This window comes from Ambystoma mexicanum, chromosome 8 (genome assembly GCF_040938575.1).
Source record: "Ambystoma mexicanum isolate Mex_15411 chromosome 8, UKY_AmexF1_1, whole genome shotgun sequence".
Classification (NCBI taxonomy): domain Eukaryota; kingdom Metazoa; phylum Chordata; class Amphibia; order Caudata; family Ambystomatidae; genus Ambystoma; species Ambystoma mexicanum.
The window spans coordinates 78,014,490-78,028,664 of NC_090929.1; the positions used below are offsets into that span (position 1 = coordinate 78,014,490).

General features: G+C 44.7%; 1 long non-coding RNA gene across 1 annotated transcript in view; it reads left to right on the top strand.

The window, feature by feature from the left end:
• Positions 1-3,707, top strand: part of LOC138473528 (uncharacterized) — a 179,250-nt gene extending 175,543 nt beyond the window's left edge. Inside the window, exon 2 of the long non-coding RNA XR_011268766.1 lies at positions 3,354-3,707. This is a non-coding gene — a long non-coding RNA (uncharacterized lncRNA). The remainder of the gene's footprint in view (positions 1-3,353) is intronic.
• Positions 3,708-14,175: the final 10,468 nt, after the last annotated feature.

The window sequence follows — 14,175 nt, forward strand, 5'->3', positions numbered from 1 at the left end:
AGTAACCTTCTCGGTTTCAGGCTTCGCCTGGTTTATACTGCAAGGTGCTCCCTCGTGTACTATTGGTTGCCACACCCTGCTGGGGTGAGCAGTTGAGGTGCACTTGCTCAGTGTACGCTTTTGATAAACAATATGTTTAAGTGTTGACTGGAACACATTTGCGTTTTTCAGAATTGTCAGTGGCCCGGATAGCTCAGTGAGTATCAGCTTATATAAGGGCCAGGGGTTCGGACCCCTGTGAGGGCGTAACCCCTCTTCGTTGGATATATTATATATTTTCTATATTATATATTATTTATTTATTAAGTACTTTAAAGAAAATAGTGTGTGGAAGTGGTTGTAAACAGACCCATATGGGGGGGTTATACCTTCCTCTCTAACCATCTCTCTGGTATTATCCTTCGTCTTTTAGTTAAAAATCGTGTCGCCCTTTACCTTAGTTAGTTCAGGACAACTCAGTCCTTTCCTTAGGTTTTGCTTCCCCTACCTCAATTGCTCCACCCAATACCCGTGCTAATTAAGCTACAGTATTTTCTCTCAACATGAGGAAGAAAAAAGATGATGCGTTATGTCTCTAGTGAGGTCTGCAGGGCTTAAGGCTCTCTTTAGTGGGGACGTGTTTTTCTCCCCTACTTTTGTCCCATTGGACATTCATTATTCTATTGGATTTTGGTGGAGACAGGGTCAGCTCGAGGGTAACTGTTCAGTTTTCGTTGCATGACAAGTTGAGCAACCATGTTTTACTTGGATGAAATGTTTGGAAACACTTGATGGTATCAGATAGACGAGTTGCCAAGTAATAACTTACTGCACCATGGTTTTCCTCCCAAAGCTTGGCCTATGGTTCAGCTAACTGTCTAATAGTGTGTTGCAACTTCTCCTCTGCTCGAGGAGTACAAGCAGGCTTCTGTACCCTCATCAGCGTTGCTTAACCTCTTTAGTTATACATATATATATATATATATATATATATATATATATATATATATATATATTTTTTTTTTTTCTATAGTGCAGCAAATAGAGTGCTGTTTTTCATATCTGTGCTGACCCTACTGATACAGGCTCCTAATTTTGGAAAGGTCTAAATCAGTCTTTTATCCTGCTGAGATCGATAAGTGAACACCTCACACCACACAACGTTTGTAGTAGTGATAAGCACCTCTCGTATACCTGAGGGTTCGTAGTACTGTATAAGTACTAGTTTGCTATGGACAATGTGCTTAGTTTTTCATTCCCCTGATTCCCTTAGTGGCCAGTCAGCCTCACATGAATACAGTGATTCAGTCCTCAGGGTTTGAGGGGACAGTGGTCCCAATTTCTTTCTCAACCTTACAGGGCATTGTTAATTATCCAGAGTCCTTTCCCCCTCATTCCCTTTCCCGCCATCCTTGGGGGAGATTGCATCATATTATTACACCTCTGGGAGTAACACCCGATGGTTTCCGTTTTTCCTTTTTACAGGAGTTCTGACGCGTGACCAGTGCAGACTCGCACTGAGCATTTACCTCCTGTCAGTTACTTTCCTTTGTGCTAATTTCTGGTATTTCAATAAGTTAAGCGGAGCCCGTCCACGGTTAGGGGATTGGTTAGAGGTGCTAGAGTGTGTTTATTTCTCTTAAGGGTGTAAAGCGGGGCTTTAATTTGGTCCTCAGGGTAGCTTTCTTCTGGGTTGCAAGGTTTCCCTTGGATAAGTGGGGGGAGGTTTCTCCTCTTTTGGGAGGGCTCAATATCCCTTGGTGGGATAGAGGGGTCTGGGAGTGATACTAATTCCCCATCCACGTTATCATGACCCTCTATCACGATGCGTTTTAGCGTCTCTATACATTCACTATCAGAAGGTGTCTGCCGCTACGATTCCCAGAGGGCTGGGATATATATTTAGTTACTGACTTGATTCTCATAGTCACCTGCATGGCAGGTGGTCCTTTGGGCTTTCACAAGAGTTCGTTTTTACAGTAAGGTGCCAGCTCAAGGTGCTGTGAGCTTCAAGGATCTGCAAATTGGCGGAAATATATGCTGTACCTCTTCTGGTGTGCAACTTCAGTTTAACTGTTTAGTGATCAGTTCTTTGCAGTTTAGAGTCTTGCTAAGACTTTGGAATTTTGGTGTCCTCCTTCGGTTAGTTTTGATCCTCTAGGGGGTTTATCTCCAGGGAGGAGGGAACAAGGTTCAAACACCGGGCATATCTACAAGGGGGTTTACATATCACTATAATGGTGGCGATTGGATGTCAGATACATTTTTTCTCCTTGCCAAGTTTGGCCTCTTAAAGATCAGGTTTGTAATTATCTGCCTTTTGTCATGGTAGCAGAGTCCTTCTTCAAGCGTTAGGGAGGTCTGAAGGTCTCCGTGTTGGCGGTTTGACAGGTTTAGCTTCTCAGGTGGGGCTCCTCTCTTCCATTCTGTTTCTGCCTCCAGAAGACATCCCTCCTTAGTACACACATATGTCTGAAGACAATTGTGGGTTAATTCTATTGCTTTTGAGCTCCGCTCAGGATGGGTTGTCCTATCACAAATTTAAAAAAAATGACTTTTTACTCCCATTTAACCTTTTGAAGATTTGTCTTTCCCTCTTGGTTCCCAGTGTAGTTCTGCGACATGCCCTGTTTCTAATGCGATATCTTCCTTTAATGCGTGGGATGGAACCTACAAGACGTTCACCCCTATGAGGTACTTTTCTTTTCTTTATCTCCAGGAAAGCTAGGTGCTTATTTTCTTTGGTTTGCTTTCTAGGTTCCCAAATATGGTATGAATTTAAGTGTTTTAAATGTTTGATTGGACAACAGAGGTGTTTATTCCAGATGAGTTTTGTCCTAACCTATTAGTATAGGAGAACTTTGTTCAATGTTTTCCCCTCTTTTAACCAGTTGGTTTTGGTGGCCTGTAAGTAACGCTGGAATTGACACATTTTCCTGTTTTCTTGCAGTGGATTTGACTATGCCTTATAAGACAGTTTTTCGGGCATCCTAGTCTTGGGCAATTCTCTTGCGGTCAGCTGATTATTTAATGAAAGCATTTAATGTTTTCTTTCCTATTATTTAATTTTATTATTTATTATATTGGCTCTATTGTATGGATCATGTTGTACTAATGAGATGCAAGGGCTTTGAACTTGCATAATATGAGCCTCCTGTCTTGTCATAGAATGACTAATCCCCCACACTAACGTGAGATGGGGGTTTAGATTCTATTAAAGACAAGGAGGCGATTATTATCCCACCCTGGATATGATATGATATGATATGATATGTCAATTGTGATATGCATGTACACAGGTGGTTCAAGTGAAAACATTCTTTGGTTTGTTGTTCTGCCCAACCACCCACCCTTCTTGCTTGTTGTTCTTACAGCTACGAGTTGAGGTCCTGATCAGAAGTGTGGCTCGCAGTTACAAGTTATGGAGTGCGTGGTACGAGAGCTTCGCTGGATTTGCCTTCATTGTTTATCGTCTGATCTGTACAGTGGACGTCTGGTTCAAGACAGCTACAGAAAGCGGGGTTGGGATTGGAGTAATGGACTTATATGGGGAAGGGTCCCTGCTCATTGGTCGCCTGCAGGGCATGACCTGTCCTCCATGATGGATTGGGGAGCTCCCATACATTGCCATTGAACTGTATTTAGTTCTGTTCTTTACAACTTTTTTGTTTGTAAAAGTTTTTACTTTGCTGCTGTGGTTTCAGAGTAGAGATTGTAATGCATAATAATCGCCTCCTTGTCTTTAATAGAATCTAAACCCCCATCTCACGTTAGTGTGGGGGATTAGTCTTTGCCGTTTGCAACTCTGGCCACTTTTCATTGGTGGCCCAGTCCGACCCTGGGTTCAATACCCATCTTTGCCGTGCCCTCGGGTGTCAGTAGGCACAGCATTACTTGAAATGTATTGCACTATAGTTTTTTTTTTTTAAACGAATGGTAAAGTAAACGTGACCGTGGGATACCTAAGATCCTCATTAAAAGGCCCTCAACATTACAAGCAAATGTTCAAGACTTGCACAGGGGCAGGTGGCTGCACGGCGTGGCAGCTCACTGTAAAGTAAATTTAACAACCGTTCCTATCTGAACCTCCGTTTTTGGAGTTCGTGGATCGTAAATGGGCATGTCACTGCAAACAAATACACAGACGAGGCAGTGAACTTACACGAACCAATATCTTTTCACTAGTTCCACTGATTTTTTTTTAAAACATTGTTTATTGGCCGGCTTCGGATGCTGCTACTTGTCTTTTAGGGATGTCATTTCGCCAAAATGCCTGGGGTAGCGGAAGTGACATCACACAACCCTTGACCTCTGACCCCACCCCAAAGTGACATCATGGGAAGTGACGAAACACAACCTTACACCCCCTAACGAAACAGGAAGTAGCATCACATTGCATTGTTCCTAAGTACACTACAATAAATATGGTTACGATATCACTAATGTGATATACATTTCATTCAAGAACGGATCACCATATGTATCGTTAAGATCAGTGTGTATAGCCCCATATTACCAAATGACTGTGAATGCAAGCAGACGTCCAAGGCCAAATGATAATGATGTGTTATTACATAGCACTTACACTTACATGCTTTATATAGAACACATATACATACAATATCACCCAACCTGTGTTGGTACTCATTTATACCTCAGAAGGATGAAAGGCTGAGTTGGCCTTGCCAGGATTCGAATCTGCAACCTGCTGATTACACACACATAGCAGCAGCAAGCACTCAACCCACTGAGCTATCTTACCAGCTATAGCTATTTTACCGACTATAGTAAAATGAGCAATTACATGTCTGAATGTTCTCAAAGTCCGAAAGCAAATTACACTCTGTAGTGGATACCATTAAACTGGTAACTGAGATTTAACACCAGGCCAGTTCATCTGCAGGTCTGGTGCAAAGTTGGACACAAAGTTAAGCCTGCGTGGATCTACTTTTCAGGCTTCAGAGGTTGACAAAATACAAAGCCTTGGGAGGGTTCAAAACTGTGAATTAAAGAATGTAGAGTAGCGCAGGGAAAGCAGCGTACTCACACGGCATCCCGTTCTCTGGGTACATGTTACCTCATACATGCAAACATACATCCTGAACAGCATGCCATGGAGATGGGAAAGATGGACACATTACAACAAAACATTTATTGTGGCACAATGAAATCAAGGTCCACTTGATGTACTATGGTAAAACATATCTGCACTGTACACAAGTTTTTAGGTACAAGGATTTTATCAAGTGACCAAAAACACATGCAATAACTACAACTTTCGAAAAGCAAAATACATAGAGTTTTTATCTGCATTGTGAATTTGAGGTGTTAAAGAACAGACTAAATCAGACTAAATCAGTGACTCACCCCCTGAAGTGTGCCTAGGCAGCAGTGAGTGATAGAAATAATTTTGAAAGAGATTCTATCTCTGACGGGGAGCCAGTGAAGGGCTCTTCTGGTATTCGAGATATGGTCGTACTTGTTTTGTTCTACTTGTAGATTGTTGAGATTTTTATCAGAGGTGCTGCAAAGCAGTGTGTAGCAGTAGTCCAGCTTTGATAGGATAAGGGCACGTGCGATCGTGAGACGATGGCGGAGAGGAAAGGTTTGCTTGCAGTAATGAGTTTTGTGGAATAGGCTAAGGTGGAGGTAATGTGATTAACCTTGCGTGTCATGTTGAGAGAAGCAACAAGGTAGACACCCAGGGTTTTTACAACGTGGCAACTGGGATAATGTGGCCATCGATGCTAAGGTGGCTGAAAGCTGTGTCAAGTTTGGAAAGACAGGCAGGGGATCCGATGAGCAGTAGCTCTGTTTTCTCGTTGTTTATACAGAGGCTGTGTGAGGCCATCCAAGATTGGATTGTTTCAAAGGTTGTGTTAAACTTCAGGGTGTCCTGTGTGTGATTACCGGAGAGGGGATGAGGATTTGGGTAGCATCAGCATCGTTTTTATAGGTGATGCCCAAGGAGCCAAGGTGGTCAACTAGAGGCCTTGGCGGAATATTAAAGAGGGTAGGTGAGACACAGGAGACTTGTGGGACCCCGCAGGAGATCGGGGTGGGTGGGGCTGCGGCATCGTAGGTGAAGACTCTGGATGCTTGGTTGGCCAGAAAGACTGAGATCAATAAGCAACCGAGAGGTCGAGGAGTAGAAGGAGAGAAAGATTGCCAGAATCAATGGCATCGTCAAGTTGGTTTTAAAGGGCCAAGAAGGCTGTTTCTATTCCGTGTTTGAGGTGGAAGCCAGATTGCCGTGGGCTCCGGATATGGTGAGTTTCAAGGAAGTCTTGAATTTGGGGAGAATTTTCAGGAGGAATGGAACAGTGGTTATGGGCCGGTAGTTGGTGGAGGATGCCAGGTCTAGGGCATGGTTTTCTGAGCAAAGGGGAGACCTCAGACTCTTTAAGGGTTGTGGGTGCAGAGCAGGAGGTGAAGGAGGAGTTGACGATGGTGGTGATGAGGGGAAGTAAAGGTTTGTCACTTTCCTCTATCAGAGCGGTTGGGCAGATGTTACCTTTTCATTTAGAGGGCTTCCGTCCTTTGATTATGCCAGCCAGATCTGTAGCTGAGGTAGATTGGCACTTGAAAGGGGGATGTGGTTGTGAGCTGGGCTGGGTGTTAGGTAGATCGGTTTTGGAGATGGTGGTTTACTGCTGCTCTTGGTTTGCAGTTGAGTGATTTTCCCAATGAGTGTGTCTTGGACGTTGGTGCCTCAAACATTGTCTTTCACCAAGGTAGATGGGTGGGCAGCTGGGGTTTCAGGCTCACAGAGGATAACAAACAACTCTCGGGAACATGCATTATGTTGGCTTTGCACTTAACAACAGTAAGAAATGCAATGCCACAGTAAGGAAGCATTTCCTTGCTGATTGCACAAATTCCCCCAATGTAAGAACATAAGAAGAAACATCATGTGGGCCTGGCCTGTAATGTGAGTAATAAAATGAAATGCCACAGTAACAAATTGTCAAGGCTGCCTGCCCAATGTACTATAACCCACCCACCCGAACCCCTCTGCCACTTAACAACACTCATCAAGTTGGCTTTGGCCAAAAATGCCAGTAAAACATGTCATGTCGCTGTAAGACAAGGCCCATGCTCCAAAGCCCTCTGGGCCCCAGCCTCGCACGCCCACTTTCATACCCATTCACCCACTAGTCACCCACACAGCTTCTCTCTCAATTATTCCCACGCGCTCCTACAGAAATGACATTGCATTCTCATCCACACAGGCATTCACACTCATACACGCACACCATTCACATTGCACTCTCATTCATATGCAGACCTACACAGACACACCCTTGCCTGCATGCATGCATACATACATGAACCTCACACACCCTTGCACACACACAAAAAACATACAAAAGGGCTTTTTTTCCTACCTGGTTCCCAACTAGCTCCAGACTTGATGCTCCTCTGCAGGCATCCTGCTCCTGTGCTTCACACAGAGAGGAATCAGGAAGCCGGGAGAGCTTCCTGGTTCCTGACATGCGTGGCAGAGCTAGAACACTCCACTGCTGCTGAGTTTGGGCATTTGATGCACTCTGACTTTAGAAATAACTTTTTTCTTTCTAAAGTCAGAGTGCCGGGGGCCTCCACACCTTGGACATGGGGTACCAGGGACCCTTGCACTGCGGGGACCCTCACTAAAACAGTGCTTGTTGAGGGCTCAATGGGGATGGGTAAATTGAATGAGGAATTACCGGGTCCTCCAAGGTTGGAATGGCTCGGTAATTCCTCATTCAAGAAACCCGGACCCGAGTTTGGAGGCAGCCATGCCACAAATAGCAGCATGGCTACCTCCAAACTCGTAATGAGGCCCTCTGTCTGATTTGCCTAAATGTGGAACGGGGTAAAAGAGGGCATGTGAGTTGTTTGGTTATTTAATGCGTGTTACGTTCTGGGGGCTCTCCCTCTACCTTTGAAGTACTTCTTCTCACCCCGGTAGTGCTCCACGTTGCTACCTAGACCCTGTTGAAATATTTCCAGACTCACTGCTGGATCTCAATTATTGAAGCATTCAAAGGGATCCACAACCTTGAACCCTTCGCTATAAAAAAAAAACCTTCTACACCCCACTACCTGCTTCTCTCCCGCACCCAAGTCGGGTCAGCGTCGCAAACCCCCATCTGCCTCCCCCTCCAAATTTAAATTCTTTACCCTAGGCTTCTCGACTCAATGTGGTTCTGTCTGGGTGTCCACTTAAGCCTCAAACCTATGGCTTTGAGTGGGCCAGGGCCCAGTGCATCTCCCAAAACTTTGATCGAGTCAGGGTGCTGACAACAGTGACGAAAGCCACTTTTTTGCATTGCCCATTGCTGGGGTGACAAGCCTTGCCGGTAACAAGCCAGTGTCACGTTGCACTGTGCTATTTTCAGAGACACTGGATTTCTTTTGTTTCATTGAATAGACTGCTTGATACCTAATTCCTGTTATATCAAGCAGTCTATTGAATGAAGCAAAAGAAACTGAGCAAATAGCACAGTGCGATGCAACAGTGGCTTGTTAAGGGCAGGGTTTGGGTTTGAATCCTCAGCACAGGACAATAAAAAAAGCAACCCAACAGAGAGGAAAGCCACTTTTTTGTTGTTATTACAAGCCCTGCCGGACCAGTGACAAGCCAGTGTTGTGGTGCTGCCCCTTTAAGGGCACACGCATGCGGCCGAGTGACTTTGCACCCTGCTGCGTGCAGCATAAGTGTCACATCACACTGTGCTATTGCGGAGATGCTGGATTTCTTTACTTTCTTTCAGTCGACTGCTTGACACATAATGTATCAAGCAGTCTATTGAAAGAAACAAAAAAATGGAGCACTTATGAAATAACACAGTGCTGTGCGACGAGGAAAGCAGCTTTTTTTTATTGTTCCATGCTGGGGACACTTCAGCCCATATCCATCATTTAGGCCACACCCCTTTGTTACAGCCCCCCTCCCTTGATTTCTCACGCCACTTAAAGCACCATTTACCATTTAACTTAGAGCATCAGTTACCCTGTTGTTGCTGGTAAAAGAACCTTACCATGAAAACGACGATGTTATAAGTAATTTTTCTTTCTTGTTTGAGACTGATGCTCTAATATTACCTTGAAAATTCTTTGGTTTTTATATCAGAACACTGCATTTCTGTTTTTGTTGTTTTGTTAACATACTGAGTGCATCAAAAATAAATCGCACCGTATATAACTGGTTGTTTGTAATAGAACTTGCCTATACAATACAAAGTACATTGTCTTGTTTTCAACCCCCAGGGGATGTTAGATTACATCACTAGGATGAATCATAGGTTTACTTCTGCATAGACCACCATTTTTCTCCATAATGTTCACCACATACATAAGTTAGAGTATGGTGCAATTTAGTTAGGCGGCTACCCCCTCAGGTGACACACCGCTTACTTCAGCCTCTGGTTCCGCCATTATGGGCTGCCCCTCTAGTGTACTTTCCATCTTGTCTCATGGCACCATTCTCATATGTTTTTCACAGTGTCCTTCCCCTTCGTCCATTACAATTATCCTCGCATTTGTCGGTACTGGTATGCATAGCTTTCACTAGCCACTTCTGGTTGTTCTCGGGGCTGCCCAGGCCCTTAGTCTATTTCCATTGGCCTTCCATTAAGGCCTTCGGGGTTTTCTCGTGGACAGTCTGTAAATACTTGTTGTATCGTACCAATGGCAGGTACGGTTGTCTGATTGGGTACCGTGCTGCCCAGGGTTGCCTGGTTATGGGCATTTCAACAGGTATTGATCTTCTAATGTACACAGGGCAGGGGCCCATTGCAGCCCTTTGTTGGTTCAGCTGCTCCTTGTACGTCACATACCTTGGCGAGTACCTTACTGGCAACTCGCAATGGGGGGCAGGACTCCCCCCTCTGGTCGGTTCATCGACCACTCCTACTTCCTCCTTTATATTCAATTTCTTTGATTCCTCAGCTTCTTGCTCATCGTCTCCTGGGTTTACACAAGATGGCGTGAAAGTATGCAATTTTGGTGTCCATATCTTTATCACCCCTTTCAAGCTTCCTGCTGTTTACACATGCTCATCTTTGTTCCAGGTCATCAATTGGCATTGTCCATTTGGATTGCAGTAAATCCATTTGCCTTCATACCTTCTTCGTTTCTTGGGATAAGTGAATTTCGTTCCCTCAGTTGCAAATTTGCTGGCCTTCACAAAATTCCTTATCTCCTCATCTGTTAGGCCTCTGGGCTTCCACCCTGGCTCGACATTGATCATTACTTTCATCCCAATGGCCTTCTTTGCAGTTTTCTGGCACTGAGTGATGATTATCTTGATAACACAGAATCCTAGCAGCACCATTGCTAGCAATGCTCCCAGAAACTTGAATATGTCTGCCATCCATTGCGGGACCCATGAGAATAGGTTTCCGAACCAGCTATCATCCTCCATTTCATCAACTTCTTTGGTCATCTGGTTCTTCAGGGTTGTCAGCATGCCTATGGCCTCTGTGAGGGTCCTATTTTCTTCATCGTGTGATGGTATGAACATGCAACATGATTCTCCAATCTTTGCGCAAACACCTCCATCCATTGCGGTGATCATGTCCAACACGTATCTATTCTGAAGAGTCATCAGCCGGGCTGCTCTTAGTTCCTCCTTGATTGCATTGAATCCTTTTATAGTGGTGTTGATGTGTTGATGGTCTGCAATAACTCCCATCTGGTTATCTGCAACCATTTAGCATTCACTCCAATTTGGATGTGTGGCAGGAGCATTGTGGTGAATACTGTTGAAGTGAGGATGAACAGCCTGTGTTCGTATGGAATCGCATAGAATGCTTCTTCTGATTTGGCAGAAAAGTAGTTTTCTCTCTTCATTCTGGATATCAGTTCTGCGGATCTCCTCCTTCTCAGATGAGCATCTGCTTTCAGGAAGCTGTCCAGATTCAGATCGTTTTTTGGAATCACCAGTGCGGGAACATGGACAGTGACCAATGTACATATGCCCCCCCAATTTCTTGGCAGTCTTATGTATGCTTTGGATCCACATGCCCAATAGTGGTCCATCAGGACTGCGGTTCCGTGTGCCATTCCTGGTGCCTCATATATTCGTCCACAGTTTTGAGTTTCCCCCATTTTCCTTGTGCCATTACTTCTGAAGCACAGTTTCAGGTTCTCCAACGGTTTTATTTGCAGGGGCCCTCCCCTGTCTTCGACCCATGTTAACAGCTTCACCAACTTCGGCCATAGAGGTTTACATAACCTCTGTGAGTTTTCTACTGCTTCCTTGCAGGCTCCAAGGACCATCCAAGCTCGGCAGATTACGACTCCTTCCTCCCATCCGTTAGGGGAAACTACTGATCCCCAGATCTGTATTTGCCCCCGGTTCCTCCGTATTTGAGCTTCTTCTGCCGTCTTTCCTTGGACGTTCAGTCTTGAGTTTATTTCCCACCTTATTCCTGATCCTTTGACATCAGGGTTTTCATATCTAATAACGTGATTCTTGGTGTGCGCCTTGTTTCTTGTTTTGATGTCCTGAACAAACCCATCTTCATCAGGGTAGTCCTTTTCATTGGTCCATATCAATGAGGCATCTCTTCCCATGAATTGTCCTCTTATGTTGCACATAGCTACGTGTGACATACCGAGTGCTGTGGGGACATCTTCTTCTACAGCCACGAAGATCTTGGACTTTCCCATGCTGTATGGCAGGAGTGCACAGACAAAACATTCTCCTTCTGATTGCCTTCGTCCAACTTCCTTCATGTGCTGGTACTATATGTTGTTTCCAAGATGGGCTGTGCTGTCCAAGTAGTCGTTTAGTTCATTGTCCGTTTCATATGGGCTTCTCTTGATTCTTAACGTTTTTCTATAGTTGGCCAACACTATGTCTCTGAATGCGTCTGTACTGCTCTTTCGTTCAGGTAGTTTCTCAGGTATTATCCTTGGAGGGGCAGGTTTCATGGATGGATGTCTTGTGTTTCTTCTCCTTCCCTCGTGCATTCTCTTGTAGACCTCCTTCCACATGTGGCTCATCATCCTTCCAACATGTGGCGGTGTCATAAGCTCGGTCGTTATCTCTGGTGCTGGAGCAGGTGTGCTCGTTATCACAGTTGCTGCAGTTTTCTTGCTCAGCTCCTCGTGTAGTTTCTTTGCTCTTAGTCTGAGCAGAAACACATACTGAACTACCGCATGTGTCTTCCCCATGGGTTCTTTTGTGGCTTCCTCTGTTCTCTTGAGGGATTTTGTCATGCCATCTCTGTCTTGTTGCTCTCTTGGTTTTCTGTTCTCTGGAGCTGTTCGTTTCACAGGTATCTTTTTGTTTTCGGTCGGTTCGGCCTCGGGTCTCACAGCCATTGACACTTGCCCTTGCTTGTGTGCACTCAGTGTGTGGGTGCGTGCTGTGGACAGTGCTATGTTGTCATTCATTCCATGCTGACCTTGTCTCCAGCTTTTCTCGTCATTCATAATTTCAGGTGCATCCATATCACTGCTAATTAAATTCAACTGTAAATCATTTGCTTTATCATCAATTTTTCTTGGAACAGGGATGACAATATGAGGTCTGGGTGCCTTTGTGGGGCCCAGACGCTCATTACCTGGTGGATGCACGGACATTGGGATGCTTCGTGCACCAATAAAAAATGCAGTTCTGATCGTTAACGACAAAAATACTACAATAATCACTATACATATACATATGATTGCCTTGAAGGACAGTTTGCAGCACCTCCTTACAGGAACGCGGGGGCACTCATCCACTGGTGGCACAACTAAATTACTGTTTTGGGCCCCCATCTCAAACAAGTCCATAGTCAATAGTTTATTTCTTCTCTTATCTTGATTTCGTTACTTAAAAAGTTCAGCAAACACTAAAGTGGCGGGTGCAGCTTAATGTCCCCCCTCTTGTGGGTGATGACGGAAGTCTCTAGTTATGGAGTACAGATCCTTTGCTAGACTATGGAAAAAGGTTAGACTACCGTTTTTTGCACATCACATTCTTCTTGCATTTGTGTATACAGCCCATTCCAAGGGCACCTTCCCAATTCGTCTTGGCCCTGAGGACATGCAGGAATTTGTTCGCAGTGACAGCATAAAAGGATGGCTTCGCTGCACACCACGCATAGATAAACCATTGAAAAAAATAAATAACAGTGAACATATGAGGAGGTAGGAAAAAATAAGAAAAAGGTTGAAAAATGTAAACACGGCAGTGAAGTTCGTGGCTCTGCTCCTTTCGCTTGGTTCTTCGAGGTCGAGTTGCTGAACAGTCTCTCTCCCCCCCATTTACTCCACTGCGGGATGATGATGAAAAACAGAGAGAAATAAGAAAAATAGGAAAAGAAGTTCAGGATGTAGTTATCCCCTTTCAATTCGTTCTACGTTGGAAGCATGAAGAACTTGTCTTTGTTTCCTTGCTCTGCCCCCGGCTGGGGCTTCTAAAGGGTTTTACCTTGGATCTCTCCTTTCTAAGGCTCACCTCAGCAGCGGATCTCCATAATTGCTTCTTAATTGTGATGCAATAGCTCCTAGGGAACTGTTAAGTTGGGCATTCTTTGCTGGATCACAGAGAAACATGTGCACGTCGACAGTGATGGGTCTACCCATTAGCTATGGAAAGTTCTCGATGAGGTGAAAGAAGACTGTGAAGGCAATTCTGCTATCTTCAGGTGATAATGACATTTGCTCTGGTTCTCTGTCTCTTAGGTCACCGGTCTTTTTTGCAGTGTGATCAGTCCTTGCCTTCTCGAACTGTCCCTCGCCGACTAATTCCACTGGAATTCTCTCAGAAACTCCCTCTGAAAGCTGGACAGTTCCATTTGTAGCTGTATGCTATAGAAGAGTGTTCCTATCTTTCTCGCGTTGGCAGGGTCTCTGAGGAAGGTGAGGGCGTCAACCTCGGCAGGTCTCCCTACCATTTCCGGAGAGTCATTTACTAAGCCGAAGAGGACATTGTGGGCTAGTAGGCTGTCCTCAGGGGACAGGGACATTTATTTGTTTTGCAGGGTCTCAATCACACGCCTTGCTTTTGCTTTGAGCAGTCTTTGCACTTGCCTTCTGCGTGGATGGCTACCACGTTATTTAGTTTACTCCATATCTGGTTTAGAAAATGATTGTTTAGGGGATCTCTGATGAACGTCAGTGTATCTGTGGTCCTCCCGACAAGTTCTGGGCACTCATCAATGATTCGAAAGAATAACGTGTAGGTCACTTCGTTAATGACTGCTTGTAGTG